Below are 13,800 nucleotides of genomic sequence, written 5' to 3'. Positions count from 1 at the left end.
TCCATCAGAGCTCAGCTCAGGGCATGCAGGGATCAATGTCCACTACATTAACTCTAATAAGATGCTCCTATGAAAACTTAATAAACTATTATACACAGCACAAATTTCACTAAAATCACCCACTGCAATTTCAGTTTTGAGGCTAATGGATTTTCTAAGAACACAAAACATACACCACAGAGGTAAAATCCCAAGAAGGAGAAAAACAAGGAGTGGTTTGCAACCCTGGCTCCACATGAGAACCACCTGCGGGGGGCGGTGGAGGTGCGGGTCAGAAAACACCAATGTTTATGCTGTACCTACTACCCATTACATCACAATCCCTGGGGTATCAGCCTTTAAATTAAAAATACCAGTGATTCTACTTCATTCTCTCAACAAATTATTCTTTGAGTGCCTACCGTATGCCAGCATTGCTCTAAGTGTTAAGGATGCAAGCATGAATCAAATAGACCCCCCCTTCCAAAAAACTACCCTCATAGATTTTACATTATAATGAAGTAGAGCAGGCAGAAAAGCAAATTAAGTCAGTAAAATATACGATATGTTAAAAAACTGACAACGTGCTAAAGAGAAAATAAAGCCGAGAAGGGGAATATGGAGTCTCAGGCTGGAGTAGGGTGGCACCACGGAAGGTGACATTTAAATCAAGACTTGACAGAAGTGAGGGAGCAAGTCAGTGGGCTACAAGAAAGAGGAATACACTAGGCCGAGGAAACAGCGGGTGCAACGGCCCTGAGGCAGAAGCATGCCTGTGTGGCTGGAGCTGAGAGGGAAAGTAATAGAGATTAAGTCAAAAAGGGAAGGGTATATAATGAGTTTAGCTTTTACGCTGAGTGTGACGAGAAGCTGGTGGGAAGGTCTGAACAGAGAAGTGACATGATCTGATTTAGGTTTACAATACTCATTCCGACTGCTCTGTTGAGAACTGACTATGGGGAAAAGGGGAGAGATAGCAATTGACCAATTCTCAAAATAGTCCAACAGAGATATGAGGAGAATTTGGATGAGGGGAGAGGCAGTGTGCGATGGTCAGATTCTGGGCTTATTTTGCAAAACCAGCCAGAAACAAAGTATCTGGAAGGGGCAGGGGTGGGAATCTGGAATTTGATTTTAGATGTTAATGTTTGAGGGGTGCCTGGGTGGCTCAGTTGGTTAAACATCTGACTTCAGCTCAAGTCATGATCTCACATTTCCTAGGTTTGAGCCCCACATCGGGCTCTCTGCAGTCAACATGGTGCCTGCTTCGGATCTTCTATTCCCCCTTCTCTCTGCCCCTCCCCTGCTCTCTCTCTCTCTCAAAAATAAGTAAATGTAAAAAGATGATAATATTCGAGGCCATAGACCACCGGGGGAGGTGACCAGAACCTTATAAAACAAGGACCCTTGCCTAGAGTCGCAGGCATTCACTTTCAAATGCCCCCTCTCTGTAAAGAGAGCTTTCCTACTATTCTTACTTTCTGATCTTATACTCTAATAAACTTTTGCCTGCTGTTCAAAAAAAAAAAAAAAGATGTTAATGTTCGAGATGACCATTAGACAATGGAGATTCAGGTAGATAATTATATACGTAAGCAGTACAAGATGAAGATATATTGGTGCAAATTCTTGGCTTATAGATGGCATTTAAAGCCAGAAGAATGACTGACATCAGATAACAATCACAGAAAGAAAAGATAAGATGTGCAAGTAATGAGTCCTGGGAACCTCCCGCATTAAAAGAAGAAGGAGAAGACAGGCAGCCAAGAAAACTGGGAAGGAATGCAAACTGGTGAGCAAGGAGGAATGCCTATAGACTATGGCGTCCAGAGAGTCAAGGCAAGTAGGCATTTCAAGAAGGGATTAACTGTGTGCATCAAATGTTCTGAAGGAGCAAGGAAAAGGTTGGGCATTGGTCCTTGGAGTTAGCAATGTGGACCTCATTAGCGACCCTGATAGCCTTGCAAGCCAGTTCCAAGTCTCCAGCAGAAGTGGGGTTAATGAATCTCACCATGTTCTTAAAGCAATGCTTTCTCCATAGTTTCTCCCTTGTCCCAAAAAACAGTTAAATAATTTGACAGGATTGGTAATGCAAGGCAATCTGAATTTTATTTACTTTTATTCCCCACGCATTGAATATGAAATGTATATATCTTTTCTATGTGGCACATGATAAGTAAATATTAGTTGAATGGAAAAAGGAAAAAAAAAGTTTGCAGCATTGAGGAAAGTTAAGCTCTGGGAGAGAACTGAGCATAACCAGTAATATGACCTCCTACAAATGTTTGAGCACTCATGTTTGTCAGTGATTTTATGGGCAACTACCTACCTCCTATCTGCAGGACCACCATCGTTAGCAAAGTTTATATGCTATGTCAAGATGCAGATGGGGAACAGTAGTTGGGAGAGATTTACAAAAAATAAGTACGTGTGGGGCACCTGGCTGGTTCAGTTGGAAGAGCCTACAACTCTTGATCTTGGGGTCCTGAGTCTGAGCCCCACAGTAGGAATTACTTAAGAATAAACAAATAAATGAACTTTAAAAAGGTTTTCAAATAAACAAACAAAAAAAAGTAACTAAATCCAACTCTCCTAGCATGCAGGTTCTAGCATGGATTTTACCAAAGGAAATACAGAAGTGCTTCTTGATCCAGCAAATGAGAACAGTGGTAGGTGGTGATATCCCACATCAGAATAGCACACAGCATTCAACCTGGACTTCACAATGACTACCCACCTACCTATTAGCAAGCACTGTGAGCAGTCTCTCTTTGGTTTATGATAAAAATAAAGGAGACTGCCAATGAGTGACATTTTACACACACAACCCTCCAGGCAAAGCTCTGGTTACCACAGCAAACTCCACTCATGACAGACAGCAGAGACAAAGCTCATGACATATCAAATAGCCAGAGTTCTGCCTTCCTGCAGGACAGCAGTTATATTTGCCAGATACACTAATCAGCCACCATAGCCCTTTCTACAAATAAAAGCCCAACCTACATTTGTGGGTCTTGGCTATTCTCACAATTACTATTTGCCTGAAATAGTAGCTTTTGTCTGATGTTTACTTATTGGGATGCTGATGTAATTCTCAAGATGGAACTTATTTTTAAAAGGAGGTCAAACTCCAGGGAGGGAAACAAATAGCCACCTTCTCACTCTCCCCACTCTGCAACATTGGAAGAAGTTCCTTTGAGCCCCATATCCGGCAAGACCCTGTCCTTTGGCCTCTGCCATGGCTGGCCCAGAGAAATGAATCAGTCTCTTGGCGAGACCCAATAGAGAGGGTCTTGCTTCCAGCCAATCTAAATATGGAACCTATGTTCTCACCCTAGCGTTCTATCAACTAGGAAGAGATGTGGAGGCAGAAAATACCAAACTAGGGGAATGTTGGTGTGTAAGGAAAACCAGGAGGACAAATATCGCAGGGCTTCTTATGAATGCAAATTACACCCTTGCATAAAGGACGCATAAAGGACATGGTCATCTCTGCCCTTCGTGTAAAGGTTCAAGGAAGAGGGTTTAAACCATTAAGTCTCCAGATAGATCAGAAAAAGTCATGAGCCTAAATGCCCAAATGGAGAAAAAATAAATAACTTCTTAGCTTCTCAAGTTTAAGCTCCAGGGCCAACTTTTCAGAGATATAGCACATTTGGAATCTAAGTAAGTAATATTTCTTCCCTGTGCTTTACCAATCTGTGTCCTGAGTTTATGAGCAGAAAAATGAATCAGAAAACTCAGAGCTCTGTAGGGACTTTAGGGATCCTGGGAAGTTCTTGCTTCTCCAAGGTTCTACATAGAGTAATGGTTAAGAGCATGGGCAGAGAGATCTGGATTCAAATTCTTGCTCGAAGTCTTTTAATACATGTGCTACCTCGGGCAAATAATTTAAACTTTTTGAGCCTACTTTTCATCATCTGTAAAATAAGGATAACTGGGAACAGTGCTAAATCTGTTCAACAGCTGTTTATTGAGCACCTACTGTATACTAGGCACTGTTGTTGGCACTACAGATACAGTAAATGAGACAAGGTCCCTGCTTTGATGGCGATTGCATTCTAACACGTGAGACAACCAATAAAAAGACAAATCAAAACTCTATTTCAAACAGAATAGGAGTAATGTGATAGAGTGCCTGTGGGGGTGGGGTGTGCATTTTAGATTATATGGTTAGGGAGGAGAAAGCCTATGAAGGTCTGGGGTCAGCAGCTTCCAGGTAGAAGTAAGACCCTTCTCTGGGGTCTTACCAGAGTAGGGATATGGCTTTGCATGTTCCAGAATGGAAAGGATGGCATGTCTGTACACAGAGAAAAAGGGTAATGAATTGTAGCAGAGATGGTCATCTGAGAGGCAGGTTGGGGCAATGGGCTTGGTTGTATAAAATGGTGATGAGAAATCCCCTGCTGTAAGCTGTGAAGTGACAGGACTTGATTTGTGTTTTTAAAATCTGGGGGCACGTGGGTGGCTCAGTCAGTTATAAGCGGCTAACTCATGATTTTGGCTTAGGTCATGATCTCAGGGTTGGTGGGTTCGAACCCCACATAGGGCTCTATGCTCACAGTGCAGAGCATGCTTCGGATCCTCTCTCTCTCTCTCTCTCTCTTTCTGCCCCCCCCCCCCAGAAATACATAAATGTTAAAAAAAATTTAATATAAATGAATGAATGAATAAAAGAACCCTCTAGCTTGTCTGAGGAGGACTAGGAGTCGAGAGTACTCTCAGGAGGCCCAGTGGAAGACTACTGTGGCAGCAGCTTCAACCAGGACAGCTGCGGTGCAGGTGGAGGGAGGGCCAACAGGACTTACAGGTTTAGGCTGGTGTAAGGAAAGAAGAATGAAGGTCTTGAGGTTTCTGGAATGAGTCCTTAGGTGGATGGTGGTGCTATTTACTGAGATAGGAGGAGGAGGAGAGAACTAGCTGAAAAAATACCAAGGATCCTATTTTGATCAAGCTAGGTCTGAGATGCCTGTTACACACAGATGTGGAGATGTCAAGCTGGCAGTGGGGTGCATGAGTCTGGAACTCGGTGAAGAGGTCAAGGCTAGAGACATAAATTTGGGAGGCAACAGCACATAGGTGGTAGGTAAAGCCTTGAGATAGATAAGATCTCCCTAGGAGGGAGAATAGCTAGAGAAGAAGACCCAAAGTCAAGTCCTCGGGCAACATCATAAAACAATGAATATAGTTGTTATTATTTTCAGTACACTAGGAAGGAGAATGTTGGCCAATTATTGTTATATATACCATTTTCTCCATCCATCTACTCATGTATCGCACCATTCATTCATACCATAAACAATCACTGAGCACATTAATGAGAGGAAGTAGAGAAAAGAATGTAATGGTAGGTCAAGAATGTAAGCTCTGGAGCCAGATTGCTCTATTTAAATCCCAGCTCTATCTGTAACCTTGGAGAATTTGCTTAACCACATGCAACGCCATTTCTCCATCTGCAAAAGGGAATGTAGTGTGTTGAATCATGTCCCCTAAAAAGATATGCCCATGTCCTAGAAGTTGTGAATGTGACCTTCTTTGGCAAAAGAGTCTTCTGCAGATGTAATTAAACTGAGGATCTCAAGATGAGATCATCCTAGATTATCTGGGTGGCCCAAAGTGGCAAGTGTCCTTATTAGAGACACACAAAATAGAGACATGCAGACGTAAGAGAAGACATGGACACACAGAGAAGACAATGTGAAGATGGAGACACAGATCGGAATGATACAGCTAGGAGGAATGTCAACAGCTACCCAAAGCCAGAAGAGACAAGGAAGGATTCTCCCTCAGGGCATCCAGAGGGAGCATGGCCCTGACAATGCTTTAATTTCAGACTTCTGGCCTCCAGAACTATGAGAGAATATATTTCTATTGTTTTGAGCCACTGAGCTTGTGATAATTTGTAATAGTAGCCCTAGGAAATGAATAGGGGAGTTATAATAGTGTGTGCCTCACGGACTCATGAGGAGAATTAAGTGAGTTAACATGTGTAAAGCATCTAGAACAGTACCTGCCAAATAGGGAACAGCCAAACAATTTTAATTTTTATCCATGTACTGGACATTGTGCAGGATCCTGAAGAGTATGGGAAGAAAAGACAGATCATGTTGAGAAACCCTGAAAATAAAGATGATACCCAGAAGCTGAGCAGGTGAGGGACCAGAAGGGGTAAGGGTAGTTGGATGCCATAAATTGTTGAACACTGCCTCCCAGAATTCCCCAATTAAGAAATAAATAAGTCTTACATCTGCTCAGGTTTTTGAAGATGAGTAGTAGGTTCAGAGAGGGGTTAATGCAATCTTTTACCGTATCTTTCTCTGCTCACAGCATCTCATTGCCTGCTCTCTCATGAGAATCCATGCTGATGAGGACACTTGGAGCACATTTTCTGGGGACAGCTGTCTCTTCCTTTAGCCTAATGATATTGGGAATAAGGGTGACCAGGGCAGAGAGTGGGCAGTTGGAAAACCGTGGAGGAAAACGATGCTGATTTTGTATGCTGAGTGATTCTGTAATAATATTTGCATGGCTGCTTTAGCCTGGGAAGTTAATTTTCTTCACCAAGAGACCCATATAGCACAATCTAGTTTTACCCAAATCTCTATAAAATACACTGTGCCAAAAGGCGGGTGATGGAGAATTCAACCGAAACACAGCTGAAATCAGACATTTTATAAGTGTCCACTGGCCAACACACAGAAATGTAAAGAGTTTATTGACATCTTGCTTTATTAAATTTTGCTCTATTCTCATCCTCATGGGTGGAGAAAAACACATTCAAACCCTTGAAAAGAGTTAGTGATTATATTTGATCACCTGCACACAAATATAAGCGTCAGGAGTGAGGAGCATTACTGGGTATTCAAACTTGTAGGCAGCAACCCAAGATACTATGACTAACCTGAAACACACTGGCCTCTCTCCGCTCCAGAAACAGTCTTGGGGAATATCGGAATTATAGTACCATCCCAGGACACGTACGCAGGACAAGCAGGTTCATGTTAGATAGGCATCTGCAAAGTGCTGGCTTTTGGTGAAAGGGACAAAAAAGCCGGTGTTTATTCTGTCTTCCCCTTAGGTATCTCAAGATCTTGTTAGGAGGACTGTAGTCAGACAGGGCCCCAGAAAGCAAAGCTCCCAGCCACCTGCTCCCTTCCCACCTGCTTCTGCTGGATGCCCAGGGGCCTCTCCATGAGGCAGCCCAGTCCCTCCACGCTCTACTGACTACACCATGATCCGAACTTACCCCCTCTCCCACTCTGCCCAGCACAACCTCTACTTCCTCAGCAAGCAGGTTTCAGTCAGGGGGTTGACTATGGATTTTCACAGCACTACATAGGACCCCTGTCCATGGTAGGAGTCCTATTCTGGATTGTATCAGTATGTCTTTATTTTTAGCAAAGCAGATGATCACTCTTCAGAGGCCAGAACAACAGAGTGTGTATGGACGATTTGGTGGCAATACCAGAATTAAAGTCTAGCGCATGCAAAGCCAAGTACTAGAACTGTTCAGATGTTGATACAAAGGACACCATGAGTGGCTCAGCTGAAACCCAATTCCACTCTTGCTAAAAACTTCAAAAGACACAGTCTGGGAATCATTCTATTAAGGGCCACATACACTGTGGAAGCCCCTCCTCAGGAGGCTGTTAAAACCCCACAGATCTTACCTGAAATGAGTTAAATTTACTTCAACCTGAAAGCAAAGGATTGGATCGCGCTCTTTCAAGAAGTTCCAAATCCATAGGAGCTTGTGATTTTTGATCCTAATATGTGGACAGCGAGGCATTTCAGGCTGCTTCCCCTATTTCCTTGCTATCATTTCATCAGAAGCTTGTGACAAGTATGTGCAAAACTAGTCCTCTTTGCTGTAAAATCAGTTCCCCAAACCCTGCTTCTCCAAAACCTTCTCATATATCCTAGAGTGTTTTTACAAGCCACAGAAACACTTTAAAACCTTAAAACAAATAATCCAAGCATAACTTAATTGGCCAGATATTCAATGCTATCTGCTTTCACTGGATTACTTCATAAAGAGTTAATTCTTAAGTTTCTGATTTCTGCAAGTTAAATAGCCTAGTCACCCTTCACTCAATGTATTCACACAGGTAATGCATGCATGAAAGAGCCAGGCGCTCTGAGAACAGGGGTTGTTTCCTGGCCCCATTGAGAATATGGGGTGGCAAGAACGCTCTATTGGCATCAGAGAGAGGCCAAAGCCGGGGCAGGCCTCTTCCCGGAGCTGGAGGGACTTGAAAGACAAATGTGTCTTCTCCGCACACTTAGTGCCTTAACAAGCCATCTCCAGGCTCAGCCTCCTTATCAGACCACAAAGGGCCTCTTCAACGATTGAGTTTTCAAACCGTAAATGCTCCCAGTGTTTTCTTGAACACATTTATAAACTGAATGCAGAGCTCTTTAGGTCACAGGCAATTCAAGCCTGAGTCCGATGACCTACCTGGCTTCCATTCCTGCCTCTGCCCAGAACTGCAGAACCCACGGGAAATTAATTCTTTCCCAATTCCATCTTTTTTCCATTTTTAGCATATGGATATTATAAAAGGATCTGTTGTTGTTTTTTTAATTTTTTAATGTTTATTTTTGAGAAAGAGATAGAGAAAGCACAAGCAGGGGAGGGATGGCAGAGAGAAGGGGAGACACAGAATCTGAAGCAGGCTCCAGGGTCTGAGCTGTCAGCACAGAGCCCGATGTGGGGCTCAAACTCACGAACCATGAGATTATGACCTGAGACGAAGTCAGAAGCTTAACCAACTGAGCCACCCACGTGCTCTGAAGGATCTGTTATTGTATATGCAACCCATGCTTAGGTCCCAAGAACACCACAATCTATATATGGACCATCGACATTAAAAAAAACAAACAACAAAAATCAACCAAGAATAATTTGAGAAAATATTCTTGTGCTTTGATCTCCTTTAAAAAACATTGTACACATTTCCCCCAATATCATTTAATTTTTCACACACCTACTGAGGGTTTAGTAAATCAAATTAAATGCTCCTTTTCCTCTGCTTTTCACTAATAGAGGAGAATATTTATTGAATCTAAGCATAATCACGGATTCATTAATAAAACCAAGGGGGTACACAGACTTTCAATTCCTCTTTACTCTGCATCTTGCACTATTGCCACGGAAGATAACAGTTTCGCAGATCTAGCAACCAGAGATGTGATTCTAGCTCCAGTTGTACTCGAATGAGGCAAGTGCTCATTCAGGGCCTCAAGTCCCTCCCTCCAATGCAGAAATTAGCAAGTCTGAATGCATCCCCCTTCCAAAGCACAGAGGACAGGAAACTCCGTAGGATCTCCCTGCTTTGAGCCCTGGCAACCTGACCTTTGCAAAGGAGAGGGTTGGGAAATAACAGATCTATCCACTGAACAAGTCAACAGATAAAAAGGCAGACACCCTGAAAGATTCCTTAAAGAGGAGACAGGGAGGTGAGGCTGCTCCCAGCAGTCCAGAGCTTTTCATCCAAAGCTGAAAGCAAGCTTCGGCGGGGTCCACTAAAGAGTCCCACCTTGTACACTCACTGCACTGTCACTGACTTTGACAAGAGGCTTATTGATTTCTCAGCACACTATCAGAAGGACCTACTTGGTAGCAGACACTGTCACTGAGGGGTGTGCATACATACCTCAGCATCTAATTCTTCCTGAGAACAACCCTGCGAAGTGGCTATTGCACCAGTGTTGCACATGAGGAGATGGGGGCTCCAGTGTTTCGAAAGACCTGGTCAGTGAGAAGCTTTCTGCACTGCTAGGATTCCAGCCACAGTCTCTGACTCCAATTCCAGAAATCCTCCTTTCCCTCTTGGCTGCCTCGGCTGGTGCCTGAGCACCAGGTTCACCTGCCGGCCATCCGCAGCACTTCCGCTTGCCCCAGCCCCAGCAGCGGGCACCTCTCCTGTTTTACCAAGACCACACTTCCCTGGGTGCACTGCAGGCTCCCTCTCCAGTGCGTCCATCACCCAACCTCTGCTTCCCTCCTACCTTCCCAGGAAGACAGAGGCCAGCTTTCTCCTTCCCCTGCACCTGCTCCTGTTCATCTCTGGCTTCTTCCCTCCCCAACATCTCTTCTCTTGTCTTCCTTGTCTCCTACTGCTCTGGTAAACACGACTGGGAGGGGGATTTGGGGGACATTCCCGAATAAACCTTCCCACAACACTACCACCTCCTCAAAATACTCTCCAGATTATTTTTACCTGGCACACTTCTGGATCCAGTGTCCATACCCCCAACTTCAAACATCTTGGCAATCCCTCTCTGCTTCGTCCCTTGAACCTGGCTCCCATGACCATCCTTTACAGACACTGTTCTCAGTCTTTGTCAATGGCCTTTTCCTACCATCCCCTGGGATGCTGGCCCTTCTCAGACATTCCTGCCTCTACCTGTCTCCCCACCTCCCTCAGGGGCTTGCCTGTCACATCCTACATGACACTATGGAGATACTCTTGAGGGCAGAAGAAAGAGGTTAAAAACTGTCCAGTCAACAAGTCTGTCTGTCCTGTTCAGAGATTCAGCCTGTCTTTGAGTTTGGTCCTGCCTGACCTTTTGTGGGTTCGTCTTCCCTGAAATGCCTCCCCTTGTGGTTGGTGCAGGAAGAGGGACCCGAGGCCATGTTCCAACAGGGACACCCCCACCCCCACCCCACCACACACACATACACACCATAGTCTAAGTTACTGAGGCCCACATGATCTAGGCCAAGGGAGGATCTGCAGCTCTGTATATTGTCTTGTCCAGCCTACCAGGCCTGGAGATTCCAAGTCAGGATTGGGACAACACCGAATACAGCTGGTGGTGGGGAGGGGTGGCAGGGAAGGTCATGGGTGTTGCCTCTGTCTCTCTCCCGGAGGAAGCTGGTGGGTGGCTGGTGGAGGTCTTATCGGGACATGAATAAGATAAGGTCCTACAGGAACAGGCCCAGGGCAGTGTGCCAACAGGCTCTGTAGGGTGAGGTACAAAGGTAGGACTGCTCAACTTGGGAGGGAGAAACAGAGAATCACAGAGGAGGAGGCCCCTGAGCTGGATCTTGACGAGTAAGAAGTGGTTCATCAGGAAGACCAGGGAAGAAAGGATATTCCAGGACCTCATTCCTTCCACTGCCACCCCCAGAAAATCAGCATTGTAGAGGCAGAGAGTAAGATAGGTCAGGAGGGTCTATAGCTCGTGTTTGGGGGGGGGGGGGGGAGACATAGCAGGAAAGAAGTCTAAGGAGGCACATAGAATTTGGAATTTATTCCATGGTCCTGGGAGCCACCGATAGGTTTTACAAGAAGAGGTGATCAATAGACCTCGGAGACTGATTAGAAGTGGGAAGAGGACAGGTGAAGTCTGGAAGGATTTCTCCAGATTTCCAGTTAGCTGAATGTTAAAACTCTAAGCTCCCCATTTCAGTCACCTGTGTATTCACACTCTGAACCTGCAGGTGATCTTTGCTTCTTCTTCACTCTAAATGCAAGCAAGCCCATACTTCAAGGCCACATCTGACTAACGTTTCCTTTCTTCCCACAAGCTGCTGCCAGACCCCCATTACCCCCTGCACCCATCTCATTACAATAACCTTCTCACTGGGCAATTCACCCCCCCAGCTCTCAGTCTTCTTTCTGCCAGAGATCAGATTAATCTCCCTACTGCACAGAGTGACAATCCCTTACTCAAAAATCCCAAATATTTCCCTATCAGCAGCAGAACAAAGCTCCTCCAAACCTCAGCCCAGCCTCTTCTTCCACCATCCCCCTCGGGCCACATCTGCCCTCAGGATCAACTTCTCAGCCCACCGCTTCTCTACCTCTGTTCTCCTGTTCTCCACAGAGCCTTTCGGGTCTCTTGGGTCTAAAGTGACTCCTTTCTCCTCTGGACTCCTGAACTGTTTTCTTTGGACCACTCTTCAGGTACTTTATTCTCTTCATGCAGTAAATACAGGGAGCCTGTCACATACCACACAGCGCACTGATTTGGATCCAAGCTGTCAGTATACTTCCTGTCACTTCTCCCGACAGACTGAAACTCTGACAGCAAGGAGGGAGCCTCCACGCATCCCCAGGAACGTCTGAGGGCCTATGCACAGCAAACCACAGGTACTCCAAAAATAAAATGGTTGAAATGAATAGAGAAATTATCATAAGTTTCCTTAAATAGTAAACTGCCTTAAGTGCATGCAAAATCAATTTTAATGACAGAGATTTACAGTATAATTCAATATTTTTCCAAGACCATATTAACTATGTCAAGGGAGGTACATTTATATACTTTACATGGTTCGGATTCTTCCCCTGCCAGCGCCCCCCCCCCCCCGGGTCCCGGTCGACCCCCGCCCCCATACACACTCACACCACTATGTGGTTATTAGTGAAGCAGCAGTTCTAAGCCCATTCTAATGCAAGAAGGAATTGATGAAGCTAGAGCAACCACCTACAGGAAGGGGTGTGTTCTGAGACATTCTATTCTGTCCCAGCAAGCAACCCTCCCACACCACACCTGCCAACCTGTACCTATTTGACCCCCACCCACACACCACAGACCAGAAAAGCTGGCCCTGTAGAAACAGCAGACCCCTAGAGCCCAAGTCCAGAGCAGGCTGAATGTGAAAGACCCCACTGAGGAAGGACTAGCAGCACTGAAGGTGGGTGTTGGGGGTCTGTAAAAGCAGGTCCACAGTATCACTTTCTGTAGCTACTCGGGGACCACCTCCAGCAGCTGCATCATGCTTTGTCAAGGGAAACACATGCACCCAAAGCACCCTACCTCTGTGGGAGGCGGACGCCAGGCCGGCTGCAGGAGACAGGGTGCAGCCCCTTCCCCCAACAGTCCTGCACCTCCAGTCCTCCTGCAGGGTGGCAGGGCCTCGGCTATGGAATGCCCTCGTGCCTGCCATTCCAGTCTCTGAGACCAGCCCGTGCCAGACCGTGTGCTCTTCACACTCCAGTGTCTCTTATCAAGGTCTCTGCATTGATCAGGCCTCTGAGGACCGGCTTCTGGCAAACTCCAGCCGGGGACCCTGGACCCTCCCCCTACTCAATTTAGCGTTGCAGGAAGACAAGCAACCCAAAGACCTAAAACGTCAACGCAAACCTGAGAGGGAGAGACGGGTAGAGAGAGAGAGGCAGAGAGAGATGGAGGGAAAGGAACAAGGCCAGATTTCAGGAGGAACTCGACTTCACAGGGAAAGCAGGATTTCCCCATGTGTACGTTCCCCATCTCCCTGGGAGATGCCAATACTGCCCCAAAGATGTCCTTGCTTTTTGCGCGCCCCCTCCATTCCCTCCACCCGCGCGTCTCTCCCCCGGGCAGGGACCACGCAAGAGATGAGGGAGCGCGGGAGCACGGACCCCAAGGCAGCACCTGAGGCCGGAGCGCCTGAGTCCTCTCCGCCCCTGGAGGAGAGGACCAGGCGACGGCCCAGGTACGGAGACCCCGGGGGCGGGCTCCCGCGGGGGCTCCTGGCCCCGTCCTGAGTGTGCCCAGCAGCGCGGCTCGGGTTGTCCCGCGGTCGCGGGCCCTCTTCCCGCCGCGGCCGCGTCCTCCCCGCCCCCGGCCGGATACGAGGGGAGTTTGAGCCGCCCGACCCGGCTTCGGAGCCCTCCTCACCGCCTCGCCCGGCTTGGGGTCCCCGCACCGGGATTTGTCACTAAACTTTCCCGGGCTCGCTGGGTCTCCGAGGTGCCGAACCGCCCCTCCCCCGCGCGTCCGAAGCCCCGCGTCCCGGCCGCAGCCGGAACATCGCTTCACCTGCGCGCGGCTCCGCGGAGCCTCCCGCTGCTCCCGCGTCCGGACCCGGGCGCCGCCCGGCGGGTCCCC

At 46.7% G+C, this 13,800-nt stretch overlaps 1 protein-coding gene across 4 annotated transcripts in view; it reads right to left on the bottom strand.

Annotated features, from left to right (window-relative positions):
- PDZD2 (PDZ domain containing 2) overlaps positions 1–13,773 on the bottom strand; it is a 368,874-nt gene extending 355,101 nt beyond the window's left edge. For 3 of the 4 annotated variants that reach the window (XM_040494680.1, XM_040494710.1, XM_040494715.1), the window contains exon 1: positions 13,732–13,773. The gene's annotated coding sequence lies outside the window, so the exon portion shown is untranslated. The remainder of the gene's footprint in view (positions 1–13,731) is intronic. The other variant, XM_040494691.1, reaches the window with a different exon arrangement.
- Between the last annotated feature and the right edge of the window lie 27 nt (positions 13,774–13,800).

Source organism: Herpailurus yagouaroundi, unplaced genomic scaffold (genome assembly GCF_014898765.1).
Source record: "Herpailurus yagouaroundi ecotype Mexico unplaced genomic scaffold, PumYag 29, whole genome shotgun sequence".
Taxonomy (NCBI): Eukaryota; Metazoa; Chordata; class Mammalia; order Carnivora; family Felidae; genus Herpailurus; species Herpailurus yagouaroundi.
The sequence above is the reverse complement of the archived record's forward strand: the minus strand, read 5'-3'. Positions and strand labels throughout refer to the sequence as shown.